The sequence below is a fragment of the Dendrobates tinctorius genome, unplaced genomic scaffold (genome assembly GCF_039654945.1).
Source record: "Dendrobates tinctorius isolate UK_male_01 unplaced genomic scaffold, ASM3965494v1 ptg000015l, whole genome shotgun sequence".
Taxonomy (NCBI): domain Eukaryota; kingdom Metazoa; phylum Chordata; class Amphibia; order Anura; family Dendrobatidae; genus Dendrobates; species Dendrobates tinctorius.
The window spans coordinates 45,726,250-45,749,229 of NW_027361683.1; positions in this window are offsets into that span (position 1 = coordinate 45,726,250).

Below are 22,980 nucleotides of genomic sequence, written 5' to 3' on the forward strand. Positions count from 1 at the left end.
AACTGAACCTTTTCAAATTTTGTTTGACATAATTAGAGGAGCAGTAAAAAGATAAAAAATTTCAAGTTTGAACATTTCCAACCAGAGATATGAGTGTTTGTTCAATATGGTGTTCTCTGCTATTGGTCCTGATTGTGTTATGAATGTTTTCACTTTTCTCCTGAACTAAAAGCATTTGAAACTCAACCTTTTCAAATCTTGATTGTGATGATTGTGATTGTTGATGATTAGAGGAGCCAAAAAACAAAAAATTTCAAGTTTGAACATTTCCAACCAGACTTAAGAGCGCTCGCTCGATATGTTGCTCTCCATTCATTTTTGCTATTGGCCGGATTCTGTTATGAATTATTTCAATTTTATCCTGAACAAAAAATGTTTGATGCTCAAACTTTTCAAACCTTGTTTGGGATGATTAGAGGAGCAGAAAAACGCAAAAAAAAATCAAGTTTGTACATTTCCAACCAGAGATATGAGTGTTCGTTCGATATGGTGTTCTTTGTTATTGGGTCTGATTGTGTTATGAATGTTTTCACTTTCCTCCTGAACTAAAAGCGTTTGATACTCAACCTTTTCAAATCTTGATTTTGATTAGAGGAGCAGAAAAACAAAAAATTTCAAGTTTGAACTTTTCCACCCAGAGATATGAATGCTTGATATGGTGTTCTTTGCTATTGGGCCTGATTGTGTTATGAATGTTTATAATTTTCTCCTGGACTAAAAGCATTTGAAGCACACCCTTTTCAAATCTTGTTTGGGATGATTAGAGGAGCAGAAAAATTCAAAAAATTCAAGTTTGAACATTTCCAACCAGAGATATGAGTGTTCCTTCGATCTGGTGTTCTTTGCTATTGTCACGTTGCCATCAGACTCGGGGCCTGCTGTCCTGGCCTCGGCCATTAGGAGGCACCGAACTGTTACGTTGCCGTCAGACTCAGGGCCTGCTGTCCCGGCCTTGGCCACTAGGAGGCGCCGGACTGTCACATCGCTGTCAGACTCAGGGCCTGCTGTCCCGGCCTCGGCCACTAGTAGGCGCTGGACTGTCACGTCACCGTCAGACTCGGGGCCTGCTGTTCCTGCCTCTGCCACTGGGAGGTGCCGTGGTTCACCTCCGAGTGATGGCGGAGACAGAGAAGGGGCTCCTGCGCAGGCATCTGATGGATGCAGGCTCCGCTCCTCTGTCAATCATGAAGGGGTTGGTACATCACCATCTGGCCTGGTTCTGGGGGCGGTCCTGATGACATCATCAGTCCGGGAACCTGTGAGGGATGACCTGATCCCTCAAATACCTTGGGACTGGTCTTGCAAGCCGCCCGATATATTCTTGGTTCCCCTATGTGCTACTGTGTGATTTGCTATTGTTTGACTCTGACCTCAGCCTGGATTTCTGACCCCTCTACTGCCTGACGATTTTGTACCTCTGCCATTCTCCCAGTTTGTGACCTTGGCCTGGATATTCGACTCTGCTACTGCCTGCTGTTTTTGTACCTTGCCGCCCTCCCGGTTTGTGACCTTGGCCTGGATATTCGACTCTGCTACTGCCTGCCATTTTAGTACATTGCCGCTCTCCCGTTTTGTGACCTTAGCCTGGACTGTCAACTCTGCCACTGCCTGCCGTTTCTGTACCTCCGCTGCTCTCCCGGTTTCTGACTACGTTTTTGGTTCCCCGCCTTCTTCCCTATTGGCAACCGTCCTGCTCTGGCGCACTGCTCCACCAGACAGCCACCCCCTGGGCCTTGCTACAATTCCAGATCCCTGTATAGGGGTTAAGGGTCTCGGGGTTTCTCGGGGTGCTGTCCCTACTGCAGTCCTGATCCGCTGACGTACGTCACATTATATCCGGCCATAAAAAAAACCAAACTGCTTCTTGTGTATATATCCAACATATACAAAAGCAGTCTCCCTGAACTTTTTTTTTCCTTCTCCTGCCTGAGCTGATTTTTGGCCTGAATACCTGTTACTTGCTTCAGTGCACAGTCTGGAGGATCACTCTCGTCTTGCTGCATAAACATGCTGTAGTCTAGAGACTTCAGGGAGAAAGCTGAACGTCTGAGATCCACACTCCTGGGACATCTGCCCATGGGCAGCTCTGGCCAGGGTTGCCCAGGGGCTCAGGTACTGCCCGCAGATGCGGCTAAAGTTTTATTACCTATCTCTCTTTAATTTGGTCAGAAATCTCTGTGTTTAAAAGCTTATGTGGATAGTGGATCTGAAGGAAATTTTATGGATTCTTTGGCTGCTAGGAATCTTGGTGTACCGCTACTAAGACTTAATGCCCCTTTTAAAACCACGGCTATTAATGGCACATCCATTATTCAGGAGGGGGTTAAATTTGTTACAGACAAAATTGCTATGTCTGTGGGAGCATTACATATTGAGCTTATGTCATTTTTTGTGATGGTTAATTTATCTTCTGCAGTTATTTTGGGAATGCCGTGTTACGCCAGCACAATCCTGTAATTGACTGGCACCTGGCTGATGTTGTACGATGGAGTTTGCAGTGTCAGTATAACTGCATATCATTACCAGTAAACCAAGTTAAGGTTAAAAACCCCCTCATACCGTTTGCTTTCAGAGACTATGAGGATGTTTTTTCTATTGTAGAATCTGAGAAATTACCCCCTCAGAGAGTATGATTGCCCTATAGATCTGATTCCGGATGCCCGTCTCCCAAAAGGGAGAATATTTAATCTCTCCGGTCCAGAGCGTCAAGCCATGAATGACTATATAGCAGACAGCTTAAAAAAAGGGTTTATTAGACCATCCATTTCACCAGTTGGGGCCAGATTCTTCTTTGTAGAGAAGAAATATGGTGGTCTCAGACCCTGCATTGATTACCGGGAATTAAACGCAATCACTTTAAAGAACCAGTATCCGCTTCCACTCATCCCTGATCTTTTTAATCAGCTAATGGGAGCCCATTGGTTTACTAAACTTGACCTCCGGGGGGCATATAATCTGGGCCGCATAAGAGACGGTGTGAGTGGAAAACTGCGTTTAATACACCTCTTGGCAACTTTGAGTACCTTGTAATGCCATTCGGACTCAGTAACGCACCTGCCGTATTTCAGAACTTTGTTAATGATATTTTCAGAGACATTTGTGGGGTGTATGTCGTCGTGTATTTAGATGACATTTTGATTTACTCTGCTGACCCTGTGACACATGCTCAACACGTCTGTTCTGTACTGCAGAGACTGCGAGGACACTCCTTGTTTGCTAAACTGGAGAAATGTGTTTTTTTTGTTGAGAAGGTACAGTTTTTAGGGTACATGGTCTCAGGCAAAGGGTTCCGCATTGATCCTGCCAAGATCCAACCTATTAAAGCTTGGGTACAATCCAAATCGCTAAAAGCGCTGCAGCGATTTTTAGGGTTTGCTAATTACTACTGCAAGTTCATGAGGGGTTTCTCAGAAATTGCCAAACCACTCACGGATTTTACCCGGAAAGGGGCAGACGTGGCCAATTGGAACCCTGAGGCAATTCAGGCATTTTCTACGCTAAAGAAGTGCTTTGTGGCCAACCTGGTTTTGGTTCAGCCTGATCTGGACTGCCCATTTATTGTAGAAGTAGATGCCTCTGAAGTCGGAGTGGGAGCAGTGCTATGGCAAGGCACTGCATCCCTCACTCAGCTTCGCCCATGTGCTTATTTTTCCCGCAAATTCTCTGCCACTGAGAAAAACTATGATATAGTTAATTGGGAATTATTGGCAATGAAATGGGCCTTCGAGGAATGGCGCTACTTCCTCGAAGGCGCCAAACATAAGATCACTGTAATTACTGATCACAAGAACCTGACCTACCTGGAGTCAGCTAAAAGACTAAATCCTAGACAGGCAAGGTGGGCCTTGTTCTTCTCTAGGTTTGATTTTTTTAATCACCTTTCGCCCTGGTACTAAAAATGTTACAGTTTTTGCCCCTCACAAGCCGAGGACTGTGAGCCAGTCCCGATATTGACCAATGGGATCGCTGTGTCGGCAGTGTCTTTGGACCTTCTGGGGGAGATCCGTAGGTCCCCAGAACAAGCTCCTGACACTGCGCCCCCCAAAAATTGTTCGTCCCGGCTATGTTTCGCCTACAAGTTTTTAAAGAATCGCATGACTCTGTTCTGCCAGGCCATCCTGGTCTCAATAATACCACCAGATTGGTAACCAGGAAATTTTGGTGGCCGACGGTGGTTAAGGACTGTAAAGACTATGTTTTAGCGTGTGAAGTCTGTGCCTGCGCCAAGTCCCCCCATAATCGCCCTGCCGGCTGGCTCCAGTCCTTGCCCACCCCTGAGAGTCCATGGACCCACATCTCCATGGTCTTCATTACGGACCTGCCGCCCTCAGATGGAAAAACGTTTATCTGGGTGGTGGTGGACAGGTTCCGCAAACAATGTCACTTTGTCCCCCTGTCTGGGTTACCTAACTCCGAAACCTTGAGTAAACTGTTCATTGTGCATGTTGTATGTCTTCATGGTGCTCCGGTGAATATTGTGTCCGACAGAGGTACCCAGTTTGTCTCAAAATTCTGGAGGGCGTTCTGCAAACGCATTGGAATTGAGCTGTCCTTCTCCTCTGCCTACCACCCCAAAACCAATGGTCAAACCGAGCGTACCAACCAGGCTCTGGAGCAATACCTCCGCTGTTATGTGTCAGAACATCAGTCCGATTGGGTTTAACATCTGCCATTAGCTGAGTTTGCCCTAAATAATCGATACAAGGACTCCATTAAGACTACCCCCTTTTTCTGCAACAATGGACTGCATCCGCGCTTTGGTTCATTCTCGGCCAGGATGTCGGAGCTCCCTGGGGTAGAGAAAAATATACATTGCTTAAAAACGATTTGGTCTGAGGTAAACTCGAACTTGAAAGGGGCCCAGGTTAGGCAGGCTTCGACTGCGAACAGACGGCAATCTAAGGGGCCGCACCTGGGAGTTGGAGACAAGGTTTTGCTCTCTACCAAAAATATCAAGCTTAAAGTGCCATCTGCCAAACTGGGTCCCAGATTTATTGGCCCATAAGAAATTATAGAGGTGATTAACCAGGTAGCCTTCCGTTTAAAACTTCCTCAGTCATTTAAGTTTCCCAACGTGTTCCACAAGTCTCTCCTCAAGCTGTATCGCTCCCCAATTCACCCTGTCCAGTCCCCTCCTCCTCCTGTTTCGGTCAGGGGTACCTTGGAGTATGAAGTCCAGGGTATCCTTGACTACCGCCTTGTGAGAGGCTCCGTACAGTATCTTGTACACTGGAAGGGCTACAACCCGGAGGAAAGGTCCTGGGTCCCCACGGTGAACATCCATGCCAAACATTAATAAGGAGATTTCATATCCTTCACCCTGACAAACCAGGTTTTGAGGGTCCGGAGGCCCCATTTAAAGGGGGGGTACTGTCACGTTGCCGTCAGACTCGGGGCCTGCTGTCCCGGCCTCGGCCACTAGGAGGCGCCGGACTGTCACATCGCCGTCAGACTCGGGGCCTGCTGTTCCTGCCTCGGCCACTGGGAGGCGCCGTGGTTCACCCCCGAGTGATGGCGGCGACAGAGAAGGGGCTCCTGCGCAGGCATATGATGGACGCAGGCTCTGCTCCTCTGTCAATCATGAATGGGTTGGTGCATCAACATCTGGCCTGGTCCTGGGGCGGTCCTGATGACATCATCAGTCCGGGAGCCTGTGAGGGATGACCTGATCCCTCAAATATCTTGGGACTGGTCTTGCAAGCCGCCGGATATATTCTTGCTTCCCCTATGTGCTACTGTGTGATTTGCTATTGTTTGACTCTGACCTCAGCCTGACGATTTTGTACCTCTGCCATTCTCCCGGTTTGTGACCTTGGCCTGGATATTCGACTCTGCTACTGCCTGTCGTTTTTGTACCTTGCTGCTCTCCCGTTTTGTGACCTTGGCCTGGATATTCGACTCTACCACTGACTGCCGTTTCTGTACCTCCGCTGCTCTCCCGGTTTCTGACTACGTTTTTGGATCTTCGCCTTCTTCCCTATTGGCGACCGTCCTGCTCTTGCACACTGCTCCACCAGACAGCCACCCCCTGGGCCTTGCTACAATTCCAGATCCCTGTATAGGGGTTAAGGGTCTCTGGGTTTCTCAGGGTGCTGTCCCTACTGCAGTCCTGATCCGCGAACGGACGTCACAGCTATTGGACCTGATTGTGCTTTGAATGTTTTCACTTTTCTCATGAACTAAAAGCGTTTAATGCTCAACCTTTTCAAATCTTGTTTGGGATGATTAGAGGAGCAGAAAAAAGCAAAAAAAGTTTAAACATTTCCAACCAGAGATGAGTGTTTGTTCGATATGGTGCTCTTTGTTATTGGGCCTGATTGTGCTATGAATGTTTCACTTTTCTCCTGAACTAAAAGCATTTGAAGATCAACCTTTTCAAATCTTGTATGAGATGATTGGAGGAACAGAGAAACAGAAAAAAATTCAAGTTTCAACATTTCCAACCAGAGTTTGTTCAATATCTTGTTCTCCATACATTTTTGTTATTGGGCCTGATAGTGCTATGAAAGTTTTCACTTTTCTCCTGAACTAAAAGCTTTTGAAACTCAACCTTTTCAAATCTTGTTTGGCATAATAAGAGGAGCAGAAAAAAGACAAAAAATGTCAAGTTTGAACATTTCCAACCAGAGATATGAGTGTTTGTTCAATATGGTGTTCTTTGCTATTGGACCTGATTGTGTTATGAATGTTTTCAGTTTTCTCCTGAACTAAAAGCGTTTGATATTCAACCTTTTCAAATCTTGTTTGGGATGATTAAAGAAGCAGAAAAACTCAAAAAATTTTATGTTTGAAAGTTACCAAAGATATCAGTGTTCGTTCAATATGTTGTTCTCCATTCATTTTTGCTATTGGGCCTTATTGTGTTTTGAATGTTTTCACTTTTCTCATGAACTAAAAGCGTTTAATGCTCAACCTTTTCAAATCTTGTTTGGGATGATTAGAGGAGCAGAAAAAAGCAAAAAAAGTTTAAACATTTCCAACCAGAGATGAGTGTTTGTTCGATATGGTGCTCTTTGTTATTGGGCCTGATTGTGCTATGAATGTTTCACTTTTCTCCTGAACTAAAAGCATTTGAAGATCAACCTTTTCAAATCTTGTATGAGATGATTGGAGGAACAGAGAAACAGAAAAAAATTCAAGTTTCAACATTTCCAACCAGAGTTTGTTCAATATTTTGTTCTCCATACATTTTTGTTATTGGGCCTGATAGTGCTATGAAAGTTTTCACTTTTCTCCTGAACTAAAAGCTTTTGAAACTCAACCTTTTCAAATCTTGTTTGGCATAATAAGAGGAGCAGAAAAAAGACAAAAAATGTCAAGTTTGAACATTTCCAACCAGAGATATGAGTGTTTGTTCAATATGGTGTTCTTTGCTATTGGACCTGATTGTGTTATGAATGTTTTCAGTTTTCTCCTGAACTAAAAGCGTTTGATATTCAACCTTTTCAAATCTTGTTTGGGATGATTAAAGAAGCAGAAAAACTCAAAAAATTTTATGTTTGAAAGTTACCAAAGATATCAGTGTTCGTTCAATATGTTGTTCTCCATTCATTTTTGCTATTGGGCCTTATTGTGTTTTGAATGTTTTCACTTTTCTCCTGAACTAAAAGCGTTTGAATCTCAACCTTTTCAAATCTTGTTTGCGATGATTGGAGGAGCAGAAAAATTAAAAAAATTCAAGTTTGAACATTTCCAAACAGAGATATGAGTGTTCCTTCGATCTGGTGTTCTTTGCTATTGGGCCTCATTGTGCTATGAATGTTTTCACTTTTCTCCTGAACTAAAAGCGATTGATACTCAACCTTTTCAAATCTTGTTTTGGATTATTAGAGGAGCAGAAAAACGCAAAAATATTCAAGTTTGAACATTTCCGACCAGAGATATGGGTGTTTGTTCAATATGTTCTCTATTCATTTTTGCTATTGTGCCTGCTACTGTTATGAATGTTTGCACTTTTCTCCTGAACTAAAAGTGTTTGAAACTCAACCTTCTCAAATCTTAATTGTGATGATTAGAGGAGCAGAAAAACGCAAAAAATTCAAGTTTGAATATTTCCAACCAGACTTAAGAGTGCTTGCTCGATATGTTGTTCTCCATTCATTTTTTCTACTGGTCTTGATTCTGGTATGAATGATTTCAATTTTCTCCTAAATAAAAAAAAGTTTGAATCTCAACCTTTTCAAATCTTGTTTGGCATGATTAGCGGATCAGAATAACGCAAAAAAAAAATTCAAGTTTGAACATTTCCAACCAGAGATATGAGTGTTCGTTCGATATGGTGTTCTTTGTTATTAGGCGTGATTGTGCTATGAATGTTTTCACTTTTCTCCTGAACTGAAAGCATTTGAAGCTCAACCTTTTCAAATCTTGTTTGGGATGATTAGAGGAGCAGAAAAACGCCAAAAGAAAATCAAGTTTCAACTTTTCCAACCAGAGATACGAGTGTTCGTTCAATATGTTGTTCTCCATACATTTTTGCTATTGGGCCTGATTGTTTTATGAATGTTTTCACTTTTCTCCTGAACTAAAAGCGTTTGATACTCAACCTTTTCAAATTTTGTTTGGGATGACTAGAGAAGCAGAAAAACGCAATAAAATTTCAAATTTGAACTTTTCCAACCAGAGATATGAGTGTTCGTTCGATATGGTGTTCTTTGTTATTGGGCCTGATTGTGCTATGAATGTTTTCACTTTTCTCCTGAACTAAAAGAATTTGAAGCTCAACCTTTTCAAATCTTGTTTGGGATGATTAGAGTAGCAGAAAAACGCAAAAAAAATTAACGTTTGAACATTTCCAACCAGAGAAATGAGTGTTTGTTTGATACGGTGTTCTTTGCTATTGGGCCTGATTGTGGTTATGAACGTTTTCACTTTTCTCCTGAACTAAAAGCGTTTGATACTCAACCTTTCAAATCTTGTTTGGGATGACTAGAGAAGCATAAAAACGCAATAAAATTTCAACTTTTCCAACCAGAGATATGAGTGCTCGATATGGTATACGTTGTGTTAGGCATAGGGTTCCTGCCTCTGCACAGGAGGAATCCCGCCCCTTGCTTTCTGCCGTTTCCCATTCCTCTCTGGACACAGAGGAGCCTGCTCAGCAAAGACATCGTTCCCGACATCTTGCACAGTCTACTACTGTTAGCTTGGTTACTGCTGCTAATCAGGGTTCAGCTATAGTAACCTACAATAGCCAGCAGCAAGCAGCTCTTGGGACTAAGTCCTTCTTTCAGCCCACTGAGCATGCCCATGGGAAGTCCTCTCATTGGAGGTCTGAGGTCACATGCTCTGGTCCTATTGCTGCTCCCATTGGATCACTAAGAAAGTCCCGGAAGGACGCTGCTATGAAAGAGTCGCATGGCTGCACGGCCATGCGCTAGTATAGAGACTTATTGCTGAAATTGTGTGTATGAGGATGGATGTCTGAGACTGGTGAATGACTCATTATAATTACCCTCCCTTTGATATGCATATTTGTAGGGTCTAGGGTTTAGAGTCAGCACTGAGTACTAGCACTGCCTAGCGCCGCAGTGCTCCGAGCTCCTCTCACACATTAGCGCCTGAGGGCGTCAATCAGCACACAGCACTTATGTGCTTTCCAGTCCTTAGCTTAGGCTGGTTAGTGGGTTCCGCCAGAGCTGCGCTTTACGCACTAAGCGCGTTAAGTAAATATCAGCTGCGCCCTGTGTCTGTTAACAGGACACAGCATTCTATAAGCATCTGTCCAGGCATCGCTGTTGCGGTGCTGAACGCTAGTGGGGCTAGAGGGACTCTAACCCTGTGTCCTTGAGGCAGAGTCTTGTGTCTTTGCACTAGCGCTCCCCTGCCGAGTCCTGTGGGGATAAACAGGCTCTGGCACGTGTTCCAGCGGCTCTGTGAGGAAGCAGAGTTCGCTCATGTTCACACTGGGTCAAGGGTTAACAACCCGGTGTTTAGTTAGTGCTCCGCCATTACTAAGCAGCAGTTTTCCATCTCTGCACAGTGGACGCCGGTTTGCGATCGCACTTCCTTATATTTTATATTTGGAGTGATCCACAACCCTAACACTTTGCTATTGGGCCTGATTGTGTTATTAATGTTTCCACTTTTCTCCTGAATTAAAAGCGTTTGAAACTCAACCTTTTCAAATCTTGTTTGAGATGATTAGAGGAGCAGAAATACACAAAAAATTTCAAGTTTCAACATTTCCGACCAGGGAACCTTACAACAATTCATTAAGATATAAAACTAAACCTTTATTTAAGCCTTGATTAAAGACAAAATCAACCACACAGACACACAAACAACCGAGTCATCTACTATAACTCTACAAAGAGGTCCTGATATCAAACTGCCTAACAATGGAGGCTGGCACCTTAAACATAATTAAGATTGGCACCCCCGCTCAATGACGGCTGTACAGTGCAAGTGACAGACATTAAAGTAACATGTGCAAAACAAATGAGTACCTGACTAACTGTTCCCTGTGACTGTATACAGTACCTTCCTGTCAGCGGAGGTTGGCACTCTACTGTTCAGCGGAATGGCGCCCCGGCTCCACTATGGCTCACTCTCAAAAATCCCTGATAAGGCTAATGATAAAAATCAAGGGTAGCAAATCAATATCCCTGGAAGGCATAATTTATGACATGGTCCATGTATGACCTATACAATACAATAGAAGGATTTCAAAGCATATTGTTAACAGTAGAAAAAGGTACTCAAGTTTGATGGTAGATAGGAAGAACCTCAACACGTTTCTCCTAACAGGATCATAAGGAGATGGATAGTCAGCTGCTGTGTGAGAAAACGACCAAATCTCCCTGTGTATATGTGTGTATATATATATATATATATATATATATACACACTCACTGGCCACTTTATTAGGTACACCTGTCCAACTGTGTGTTAAGACTTAATTTCTAATCAGCCAATCACATGGCGGCAACTCAGTGCATTTAGGCATGTAGACATGGTCAAGACAATCTCCTGCAGTTCAAACCGAGCATCAGTATGGGGAAGAAAGGTGATTTGAGTGCCTTTGAACGTGGCATGATTGTTGGTGCCAGAAGGGCTGGTCTGAGAATTTCAGAAACTGCTGATCTACTGGGATTTTCACGCACAACCATCTCTAGGGTTTACAGAGAATGGTCCGAAAAAGAAAAAAAATCCAGTGAGCGGCAGTTCTGTGGCCGGAAATGCCATGTTGATGCCAGAGGTCAGAGGAGAATGGGCAGACTGGTTCGAGCTGATAGAAAGGCAACAGTGACTCAAATTGCCACCCGTTACAACCAAGGTAGGCAGAAGAGCATCTCTGAACGCACAGTGCGTCGAACTTTGAGGCAGATGGGCTACAGCAGCAGAAGACCACACTGGGTACCACTCCTCTCAGCTAAGAACAGGAAACTGAGGCTAAAATTTGCACAAGCTCATCGAAATTGGACAGTAGAAGATTGGAAAAACGTTGCCTGGTCTGATGAGTCTCGATTTCTGCTGCGACATTCGGATGGTAGGGTCAGAATTTGGCGTAAACAACATGAAAGCATGGATCCATCCTGCCTTGTATCAACGGTTCAGGCTGGTGGTGGTGGTGTCATGGTGTGGGGAATTTTTTCTGGGCACTCTTTGGGCCCCTTGGTACCAATTGAGCATCGTTGCAACGCCACAGCCTACCTGAGTATTGTTGCTGACCATGTCCATCCCTTTATGACCACAATGTACCCAACATCTGATGGCTACTTTCAGCAGGATAATGCGCCATGTCATAAAGCTCGAATCATCTCAGATTGGTTTCTTGAACATGACAATGAGTTTACTGTACTCAAATGGCCTCCTCAGTCACCAGATCTCAATCCAATAGAGCATCTTTGGGATGTGGTGGAACGGGAGATTCGCATCAGGGATGTGCAGCCGACAAATCTGCTCCAACTGTGTGATGCCATCATGTCAATATGGTCCAAAATCTCTGAGGAATGCTTCCAGCACCTTGTTGAATCTCTGCCACGAAGAATTGAGGCAGTTCTGAAGGCAAAAGGGGGTCCAACCCCTTACTAGCATGGTGTACCTAATAAAGTGGCCAGTGAGTGTATATATCCAAGAAGAAAAGAAGACCGCACTCCTGGAGCTGGTGGAAATAGTGTTAGATTTATTGGCACATGCTATACATGTCGGCCGGGGAAGTGATAACTGGAGAGGGAAAACAGCTGACAACGCTTCAACAGGTCATTTTGTGGAAGGAAGTGATGGATTAATGAAGAGATCACATTATTCAGAACCTCCTCCTTCCACAGCTGTTATTTAAACAATGTGACAACATACATTGATTAAAAACAAATGTTCTTATAATTAAGTATACAGACAAGCATAAATCCAATAAAGAAAAATGAACATCAAACGAAAATATATGGAGAAAACTACAGAAGAAATGTTACAATCATTTGGTCATCATAACACAATTTTATAGAATATCATGTCATGATTACTGGACTTTTTTTTTGCTTTCTTACCTGTCATTTAAACCATTACAGAAAGCGACAAATATAATCAATAAATAGACCTCATGAATTTTATCATAGCTGAACTTTCAAGCATGTGCAAATCAAGTATCACAATAATCTGCTAAGTTCTGAAACAACCATCTACCTATATTTCATCAAAAATGGGTACCCCAACTGGTCCTATTTATCTGTATGACCAAATGATTAATCTTTATATTCCTTTTTAGCCTTCATTATTATGAAAAGAAGGTGTGAATATGTATTGCTAGGTACCTCGAAAAAACATCAATCACAAAAGGAACAGTGAATGGACCCTTATTCACATTCCCGCTCGACCCTTATTCACATTCACGCCACTTGGCAAGTGAAAAGGTTTTAAATACTAGAGTAGGGACTGTCCCACAAGGGTTGCCGTGACGTGGCGGGATGGCTTGTACATTATTTTGATTAAAATTATGTTTACTAAATACCCTTATTATTATTATTACCTTTATGCATTATTTGCAGTATATTTTTTACTTTTTAGTTCAGGATATTTGTGTTTTTTGTGTTTTGTTTTCTCTGGTTAATGGTCATGTGTTAATATGCACTTACATTGTGCATACACATTAACTTACTTTTCTCAGTTCAGATTTGTTTTTTATTTGGTCCTATTTATCTGTATGACCAAATGATTAATCTTTATATTCCTTTTTAACCTTCATTATTATGAAAAGAAGGTATGAATATGTATTGCTAGGTACCTCGAAAAAGCATCAATCACAAAAGGAACAGTGAATGGAATATATGATAACACAACCTGAAATACCCAAAAAGGAATATATACATTAATATATATATATACATGAAAACATACCCATCAATTAAGATCCTTATCTCACATAAAAAATCTCTACATAGCGTAATGTAAAAAACTATTCAAAAGTGGATACATCAAGTGCCGCATCTGAATGACCCTAATGCGAACTGTTGCCTACAGACCATTGATAACAACACCTAAACACTGTGCGGTCTAATGTAGCAAACAATGGCAGAATGTATGCTTATATTAGGGAACTCCAAAACTTCATCATGTTCTTACAAAAAAACAGCCATGTCTTTTCTGTCATTTAATCCAGTAGGTCCCATGGCACCAGTGTCCATGATCCACCTGGATTCACGTCTCAATAAAATCCTGTGTAGTTTCCCTCCCTGAGCAGGTAAAGAAACTTTTTTGATGCCTGCAAAAGAGAGAACATTAGGGTCACCTCTATGCGTGTCCCTTATGTGACTAATTAATCGTGGTACCCCTTTCCCTGTAGTGATAGATCTATAATGTTCCCTAAAGCGAACATATAAGGGACGTATAGTTTTACCAATATAGTAAAAACAACATGGGCAAAAAATGACATATACCACATAATCTGTCTTGCATGAAATAAATTCAGAAACGACATGATTAATCGCACCTATATGTATAATATGATCAGTGCGATGAAACCTACAGTAAGAGCAATGACCGCACTTAAAATTGCCTTTGGGGATTCCTTTACTCAACCAGTTATCATGTTCTGTAACAATTCGATTCCTCACTAAAACGTCTCATATTCTAGTGCTGCGTTTGCATGAAATGAGAGGTCCTCTAGAGACTATGTCAATTAAATCTTTATCCCTCTCCAAAATATGCCAGTTCTTTCTTATTGCTGCCCGAATTTGTCGATCCATGGGGCCATAACGAAAACTAAACGTGAAACATTTTTTATTCTGAATTTTCTTACTGACATTACATTTCTCTCCCAAAGTGTGTTCCTGCTCCACTTTATTGAGCGCTGCGTCTAATATAGTACTAGGATATCCTCTTTGTTTGAACCTGTCATACAACTCTCTAGACTGCACAGCAAATCCCTCTTCAGTATTATTAATACGGCGCACTCTCAAAAATTGACTATAAGGCAACGATTTAACAGTATGGGAAGGGTGATAACTTTTATAATGTAATACAGAATTAGTTGCAACCGATTTTCTAAAAACTGAAGTGCATATATTACCATCCATTATCTCGACCAATACGTCTAGAAACTCCAACCGTGAACCCCCATATACATGCGTGAACAGCAAATTCATCTTGTTACATTTGTTAACCAGCTTAATGATTCTATCAAAAAGATCCTTAGAGCCATCCCAGACGATAAAAATATCATCCACATATCTTAAATAGAGTTTAATATGCTGGAGGAAATTCTTATTATGATAAATGTATTTTTCCTCGAAAACTTCAGGAAATTTGCGAACGTACATGCTGCCGGAGTTCCCATCGCGGTCCCCACACTCTGTAGGTACCAAGTTGAATCAAACGTGAAAGCATTATGGGTGAGTATAAAAGATATAGCTTCACACACAAAATCTATTAAATCTTGCTCCTTATCTGTAGCACTCAGAATTTCTCTGATTGTATCTACCCCTAATTGTTGGGGAATTCTCGTATACAGGCTTTCTACGTCTATTGACGTTAGCGCAAACCCCGGTTGCCAAATAAAATTCTGCACCACATATAAAAAATCGTTAGTATCCTTTATGTAAGAAGGAATGTCCATTAACATGGGACGCAATAGCCAATCGATATACTGGGACAGGGGTTCCGTGACGGATCCTATCCCAGAAACGATTGGGCGCCCAGGAGGGCAAACTATCGAATTGTGAATTCTGGGTACATGATACCAGTGAGGTCGCGTAGGGAACTCCAGCAGCAACTTTTCCACTTTAGTCTGTGTGATGACTTTCTTCATGACATATTTTCTAAGAAAGGTCATTAAATCTCCAATGTATCTAGGCGTCGGATCAGCTTTTAATTTAGTATATGTGGCGTGCCCAATAACTGACGATTCGCCTCAGAAAAATACATATTTTTTGGTAACAACACAGTGTTGCCCCCTTTATCAGAGGGTATCATAATGGTGTCTGACCATGCTTTAATTTCCTTCAGAGCTTTCTTTTCTGACACCGTTAAATTGGGAGGCGCTATAGGATACATAACAGCTTCTATATCTATCATTACAGGGAAAGGGGTACCACGATTAATTAGTCACATAAGGGACACGCATGGAGGTGACCCTAATGTTCTCTCTTTTGGCGGCATCGAAAAAGTTTCTTTACCCCCTCAGGGAGGGAATCTACATAGGATTTTATTGAGACGTGAATCCAGGTGGATCATGGACACTGGTGCCATGGGACCTACTGGATTAAATGACAGAAAAGACATGGCTGTTTTTTTGTAAGAACATGATGAAGTTTTGGAGTTCCCTAATATAAGCATACATTCTGCCATTGTTTGCTACATTAGACCATGCAGTGTTTAGGCGTTGTTATCAATGGTCTGTAGGCAACAGTTCGCATGAGGGTCATTCAGATGCGACACTTGATGTATCCACTTTTGAATTGTTTTTTACATTGGGCTATGTAGATATTTTTTATGTGAGATAAGTGATCTTAATTGATGGGTATTTTTTCATGTATGTATGTATATATATATATATATATATATATTATATATATATATAATATATATTATTGTGTGTGTATATATATATATATATATATATATATATATATATATATATATTATATATTAATGTATATATTCCTTTTTGGGTACTTCAGGTTGTGTTATCATATATTCCATTCACTGTTCCTTTTGTGATTGATGTTTTTTCGAGGTACCTAGCAATACATATTCATACCTTCTTTTCATAATAATGAAGGCTAAAAAGGAATATAAAGATTAATCATTTGGTCATACAGATAAATAGGACCAGTTGGGGTACCCATTTTTGATGAAATATAGGTAGATGGTTGTTTCAGTACTTAGCAGATTATTGTGATACTTGATTTGCACATGCTTGAAAGTTCAGCTATGATAACATTCACGAGGTCTATTTATTGATTATATTTGTCGCTTTCTGTAATGGTTTAAATGACAGGTAAGAAAGTAAAAAAAGTCCAGTAAGCATGACATGATATTCTATAAAATTGTGTTATGATGACCAAATGATTGTAACATTTCTTCTGTAGTTTTCTCCATATATTTTCGTTTGATGTTCATTTTTCTTTATTGGATTTATGCTTGTCTGTATACTTAATTATAAGAACATTTGTTTTTAATCAATGTATGTTGTCACATTGTTTAAATAACAGCTGTGGAAGGAGGAGGTTCTGAATAATGTGATCTCTTCATTAATCCATCACTTCCTTCCACAAAATGACCTGTTGAAGCGCTGTGGTAGCGCAAAACGGCCGTCGTCAGCTGTTTTTCCTCTCCTGTTATCACTCCCCCGGCCGACATGTATAGCATGTGCCAATAAATCTGACACTATTTCCACCAGCTCCAGGAGTGCGGTCTTCTTTTCTTCTTGGATATAATCAGCGCTGTGGATTCCCAGACCAGCACCCGCAGCTGCCAGCATTGAGAGCTCCGGATACCGCACACCACTAGAAGCTTAATGGTAACAGCGGTGCCGTCCGCGTTTTTTTCTCTTTTTTCACACACATATATATATGTACATGATGGGGTGCGGCTGTGCAGCTAAGCTGCGATATCGAGCGTGCGTTTCAATTGTACTAAGGATATTAATCTGTTTTGCCGTAAACTTAAATGGAAAAAATTCTTTGCACGTAATGATCAAAATGAATGTGAGTGATTGGGTTTACAGAAGGATGAGCTTGAGGGATACAGGGCATTGGTAGGACTATTGGAAGAAAATGACACAGGGACTTGGTCCTTTCACAAACCTGAAGAACAGTAGCACCAAGATGTTCCCTTAGTCAGATATCTCGAGTATTGATATCTTTCTCAGGCTTGTTGAAAGGGACCTAAGAAAGATCTCGAGTTCATCTGGTTCAAACCTCTCAAGTAATGAGCAGGAGGCATTTACCAGAATAATGGATCAAAATGACTTGATAATAAAACCCTCTGATAAGGGTGGTAACCTTGTAATTATAAAGAGAAGGCTGGTAGTGCAATAAGAGACTGCGCTGCTGTGGTAGAATTCAAGGTATCTTTATTGCCAACGCGTTTCCTGAGCCAGTCCCAGCTCACTTCATCAGGGCATTTATAGAAGTTCATTGCAGGGGTATATATACACATAAAAAAAAAAGGGGGAGGCGCCAAGAATAGCGAGGTGACACATCAGCATGAATACATATACATGAATCATACAAAACAATAAAACTTTATTACAACCATATTAAAAACGATGTTTAAAATGCCATAAAAAGAGTGTTGGTATAAAAAACGGGATTAAAAAATAAAAAGACACGGGGGGGATCACGAGGTAAAAGAAAAAAATGGCTCTCGAGTCCTGGGGTGGATTAGAACTTGCCTCAGAGGATATAACTCATGGTATTAGTCCACTATGCTACATGTGAAACTGTAAAGTAAGGAGAAAATGGTTAAAATCATGTGTAAATAGCTAAAACTAGTCTCAAATATCTTTTTTTCTAGGTGGAGAAAAGAGAAGAACAACAAGAAGAAACTCTCTGGAATAGGTGATATAAAAAAGGTTAAAAATTGAGTGTTAAGACATAATACAAATAAAAAAATAAAAATTTTAAAAAAATTAACAAAAAAATTGCTTAAAAATTTTCTCTTTAAAAAACGAAGATGATGATATAAAGGAATTGAAAGGATAAGATATTAAAACACAGGGTCAAAATAAAATCAATAAAAAATATCATTGATGATATTAAGACCATTGGGCTCAATAGATTTGAGTTTGTAGATCCAAAATCTTCCTTTCTGCATAGTGATTGAAACCTATTGGGGATGTGGTCTGGTATGTGATCAATGGGATAAATGGTGGCTTTACTGAAATCTCTGGAATGTGTGGTGTCAAAGTGTTGTGAAAGTCCATGTTTTTGGAAGCCTATTTTGATATTGTGACGGTGTGAATTCATGCGACAATGTAGTGCTTGTGTAGTGCGACCTACATACAATCTGGGACAAGGACAGGAAATGACATATATAACATGAGAGGAATGACAAATGAGGTGGAATTTGAGGGGAAATTTTTCAAGTGTAATGGGGTGGACAAACACAGACGTGCAGTGTGAAATGATATGACAGCAAACACAATTAGGACGGTGACACTTATAAATCCCTGGTGATGAAATGGTATGGGTAGTAGGCTTCTGGGGTAGAAGTCTACTTGGAGCCAGAATATTCTTTAATGACCTGGCCTTTCGGAAGGTGATAGCAGGTTTGTCTGGAAGGACCCCATTAAGTATCGGGTCCTTCTTAATGATGGGCCATAAATTATTTAGAACATATCCTGTTTAGAACATATCCTGTTCTGTTGTGAACTGAATGTTGTAATAAAATTTGTTCTAAAGAGTTCAGCATCATCTTTCTTTTGTTTAGCTAGAGATTTGCTGAGGAGAATATTCTGGTTAAAATTTTTAAAAACATTATCACATGTAGAACTAATGAGTTTTTTGGGATACCTCTGAGCAACGAACCTTTCCCTCAGGACCTCGGATTGTGTGTTAAAATCCTCATCATTAGTGCAGTTCTTTCTTATCCTTTGGAACTGATTGTGAGGAATATTAAAAAGCCATTTTTTGTAGTGTCCACTCTTAAAATGTACATAACCATTAGAATCCACCTCTTTAAAAAACATTTTACTGAAAATCTTGGAATCCCTGATGAAAAATGTGATGTCTAAAAAATCCATGGACTGATTATTAACATGTGGGGTAAAAGTCAAGCCCTATGGATTATTCTGGATGGAACAAATAAGAGCACCCACATCTAAAATGTCATTGTCCCAGATTAAGAACAGGTCATCAGGAAGCTCGTTGGCAATAAAGATACCTTGAAATCTACCACAGCAGCGCAGTCTCTTATTGCACTACCAGCCTTCTCTTTGTACCAAGTCCTTGGACCTCGTGCAGACTGCTGCAGCTGTTTTATGCGATTATAGGTGTTGTGACTCTCACAACCCTATCAGGTGAGCCTAACACTTGCTGTGCACTCATCTACTTTCCATACAGACCTACGCATTGGAAGCGCCCTGTCTCCCCCTTTTCTTTTCACAACCTTGTAATTATGGCAGAGAAAGACTACTTAAAGGTGTGTCAGAATATTCTAATGGATTCAAAGACATATGAGATCCTACGCTCTGATCCCTCAGTGGGTTACCGGGCTGAGTTGAAAGAGTTGCTTGAAATAGCCAGAACAGATGGCTTGATATCTAAGAATGAATTTTATATTTTTATGCCCTTCCCAACCGTTGATTGCCACCTTCTATACCTTACCAAAGGGGAATAAAGGGGCCCCCAATTGTATCGGGATCTGACTCCCTTATACAGAATTGTGGTGTTTACATTGATTGGATACTCCGCCCCTTTGTTTTGGCTCTCCCATCATACATTAGGGACACATCAGATCTCCTTTTGAAACTGGAAGGTATCCATGTGGCTAAGAACACCTTATTGGCCTTGATAGACGTTGAGGCATTATATAGCAACATATTACATGAATTGGGCCTGGAGGTGATTGAATATTTTCTAAAAGCAAGGGCAATCCAATGTAGGGCCCATAATCAATTTGTGCTGGACATATTGCATTTTACTCTTACAAAAAACTTCTTATTTGACAGGAAGTACTTCCACCAGCCCAGGGGCACCGCTATTGGCAGTCCCTGTGCCCCATCTTATGCTGGGTTGTTCCTGAGCTGGTGGGAGGAAACCATAGACTTCTCGGATGAACCACAATGGTGGCAAGAGTATATTGGAACATGATATAGATTCATTGATGACATTTTTGTCATTTGGCAAGGGACAGAGAGTGGTTTGCTTGAGTTCGTCAATGTGTTAAATAATAACAACATCGGTATGAGATTCACATATGAAGTTAACAGGACTACCTTACCATTTCTTGATGTTCTGATCAAGAAGGAGGAGGATGGCTCCTTAAAATCTCAAATCTATCTCAAACTGACCAGCACAAATAGTTTACTCCGATGGGATAGCCATCACCCTGAAGCACTTAAACGCGATATTCCCAAAGGCCAATTTTTAAGATTAAGGAGGAGTTGCTCAGACATGGATACTTTCAGATTTCAATCAGTGGATATGAAAAGGAAATTCTCAGATAACGGATACCCTAGGGCCATCATAGAACAATCCTACCAACATGCCTTCTCTCTGGATAGGAATTCTCTTTTACAAACTCGAGTAAATAGTCCCACAGGGGCATCTGATGTAACTAGGATTATTGGAACATTTGATTGCCAGAACAAGAGAGTGAGGGGTATCCTCAATAAACATTGGGATATTTTAACATCGGATCCAGATCTCAGTGGTATTGTAGGACCACACCCAATGATTACCTTTTGAAAGGGGCATTCCATTAAAGATAGTTTGGTACACAGTTTCTTTAGGAGGGCAACTCCCACGGGCACATGGCTGGATCGAAAAATCTGTGGTTTCTTCAAATGTGGGAACTGTGTTAACTGCAAATTTATGAGACCTTGCAAATTTTTCATTAGCTCCTCTAACGGCAAAAAGTTCCATCACAGATATTTATGCAACTGCTAAACCTCTGGTTTGATATATATGGCTACATGCAGTTGTCCACAGGATTATGTAGGGAAAACGTCTAGGGAGTGTGGGCGAACATGCTGGTGATATCAGACATAACCATGATACCCCTCTGGCTAAGCACATCAATGAGACACATGGAGGCAGTATGGAGGAGATTCGGTTCTGTGTGATTGAGGTGGTTAAAAAGAACCCTAGGGGAGGTAATTTTGATAGATTACTGTTGCAAAGGGAATGTGCTTGGATCCACCATTTGGAATACATGGCGCAAATGGCCTGAATGAGAGTTTATCATACGCTTGTTTTTTATAGGTTTCAGTGGTTCATGGGGTCAATATTCTGTGCTATGTCGGGCAAAATAATCTGCTTTGAAATCCTTCTATTGTATTGTATAGGTCATACATGGACCATGTCATAAATTATGCCTTCCAGGGATATTGATTTGCTACCCTTGATTTTTATCATTAGCCTTAACAGGGATTTTTGAGTGTGAGCTGTCGTGGAGCAGGGGCGCCATTCCACTGACCAGTAGGGTGCCAATCTCCGCTGACAGGAAGGTATACAGTCACAGGAAACAGTCAGGTGATCATTTGTTTTGCACATGTCAATTTAATGTCTTTGTCATTTGGACTGTTTTGTACTTTTTTCTTTGTTGCCTACCCAACTACCTTATTGGCAACGTCTATACACTCCTTTCCTGGTTATTTGAAGGATCGCATGCTGCACCAATCCAGGGCTATATAGGAGCTATAGGGTACAGCCGTCGTTGAGCGGGGACGCCAATCTCGATTATGTTTATGGTGCCAACCTCCGCTGTTAGGCAGTTTGATATCAGGACCCCTTTGTAGGGTTATACTGTAGTAGGTGACATGGTTGTTTGTGTGTCTTTGTTTGTTTTTGTTTTTTATATCTTAATGAATTGTTGTAAGGATCCTTGGCAATATAATTGAATTTTTTACCTTACTGGTTTCTATATACATTTATAAAATTAAAATCATTTCCGACCAGAGATATGAGTGTTCGTTCGATATGTGGTTCTCCACTCATTTTTGCTCTTGGGCCTGCTTGTGTTATGAATGTTTTCACTTTTCTGCTGAACTTTTAGTTTGACACTCAACCTTTTCAAATCTTGTTTGGGATAATTAGAGGAGCAGAAGAATGTAAAAAAATTCAAGTTTGAACATTTCCAACCAGAGATTTGAGTGTTTTTTTGTATTATGTTCTTTTCTATTATGCCTTTTTGTGTTATGAATGTTTTCCCTTTTCTCCGGAACTAAAAGCACTTGAAAATCAACCTTTTCAAATCTTGTTTTGGATTATTAGAAGAGCAGAAAAATGCCTAAAATTTCAAGTTTGAACATTACCAACCAGACATATCAGTGTTCGTTCAATATGTTGTTCTCCATTCATTTCTGATATTGTGCCTGATTGTGTTATGAATGTTTTCACTTTTCTCCTGAACTAAAAGCGTTTGATACTCAACCTTTTCAAATCTTGTTTGGGATAATTAGAGGAGCAGAAAAAAGCAAAAAATTTTCAAGTTTAAACTTTTCCTACCAGAGATATGAGTGCTCGATATAGTGTTCTTTGCTATTGTGCCTGATTGTGTTACGAATGTTTTCTAAACGCGTTTTGAAACTCAACATTTTGAAATCTTGTTTGGCATAATTAGAGGAACAGAAAAAAGGCAAAAAAAAATTCAAGTTGGAACATTTCCAACCAGACAAATACAAAATAATATTGTGGTACCGTGTTAGCCAGAAAAATAGATGTAAATACTTATGTCCCTCAAAAAAAAAATTGAGAAAAGTATTCAAGCAGTGATACCTTTATTGACTAGCCAGAGAAATTATATTTGCAAGCAAGCTTTCAAGGCTCAAAAGGCCCCTTCATCAGGCTAGATTACAAGTGAATTACTGAGAAGAGA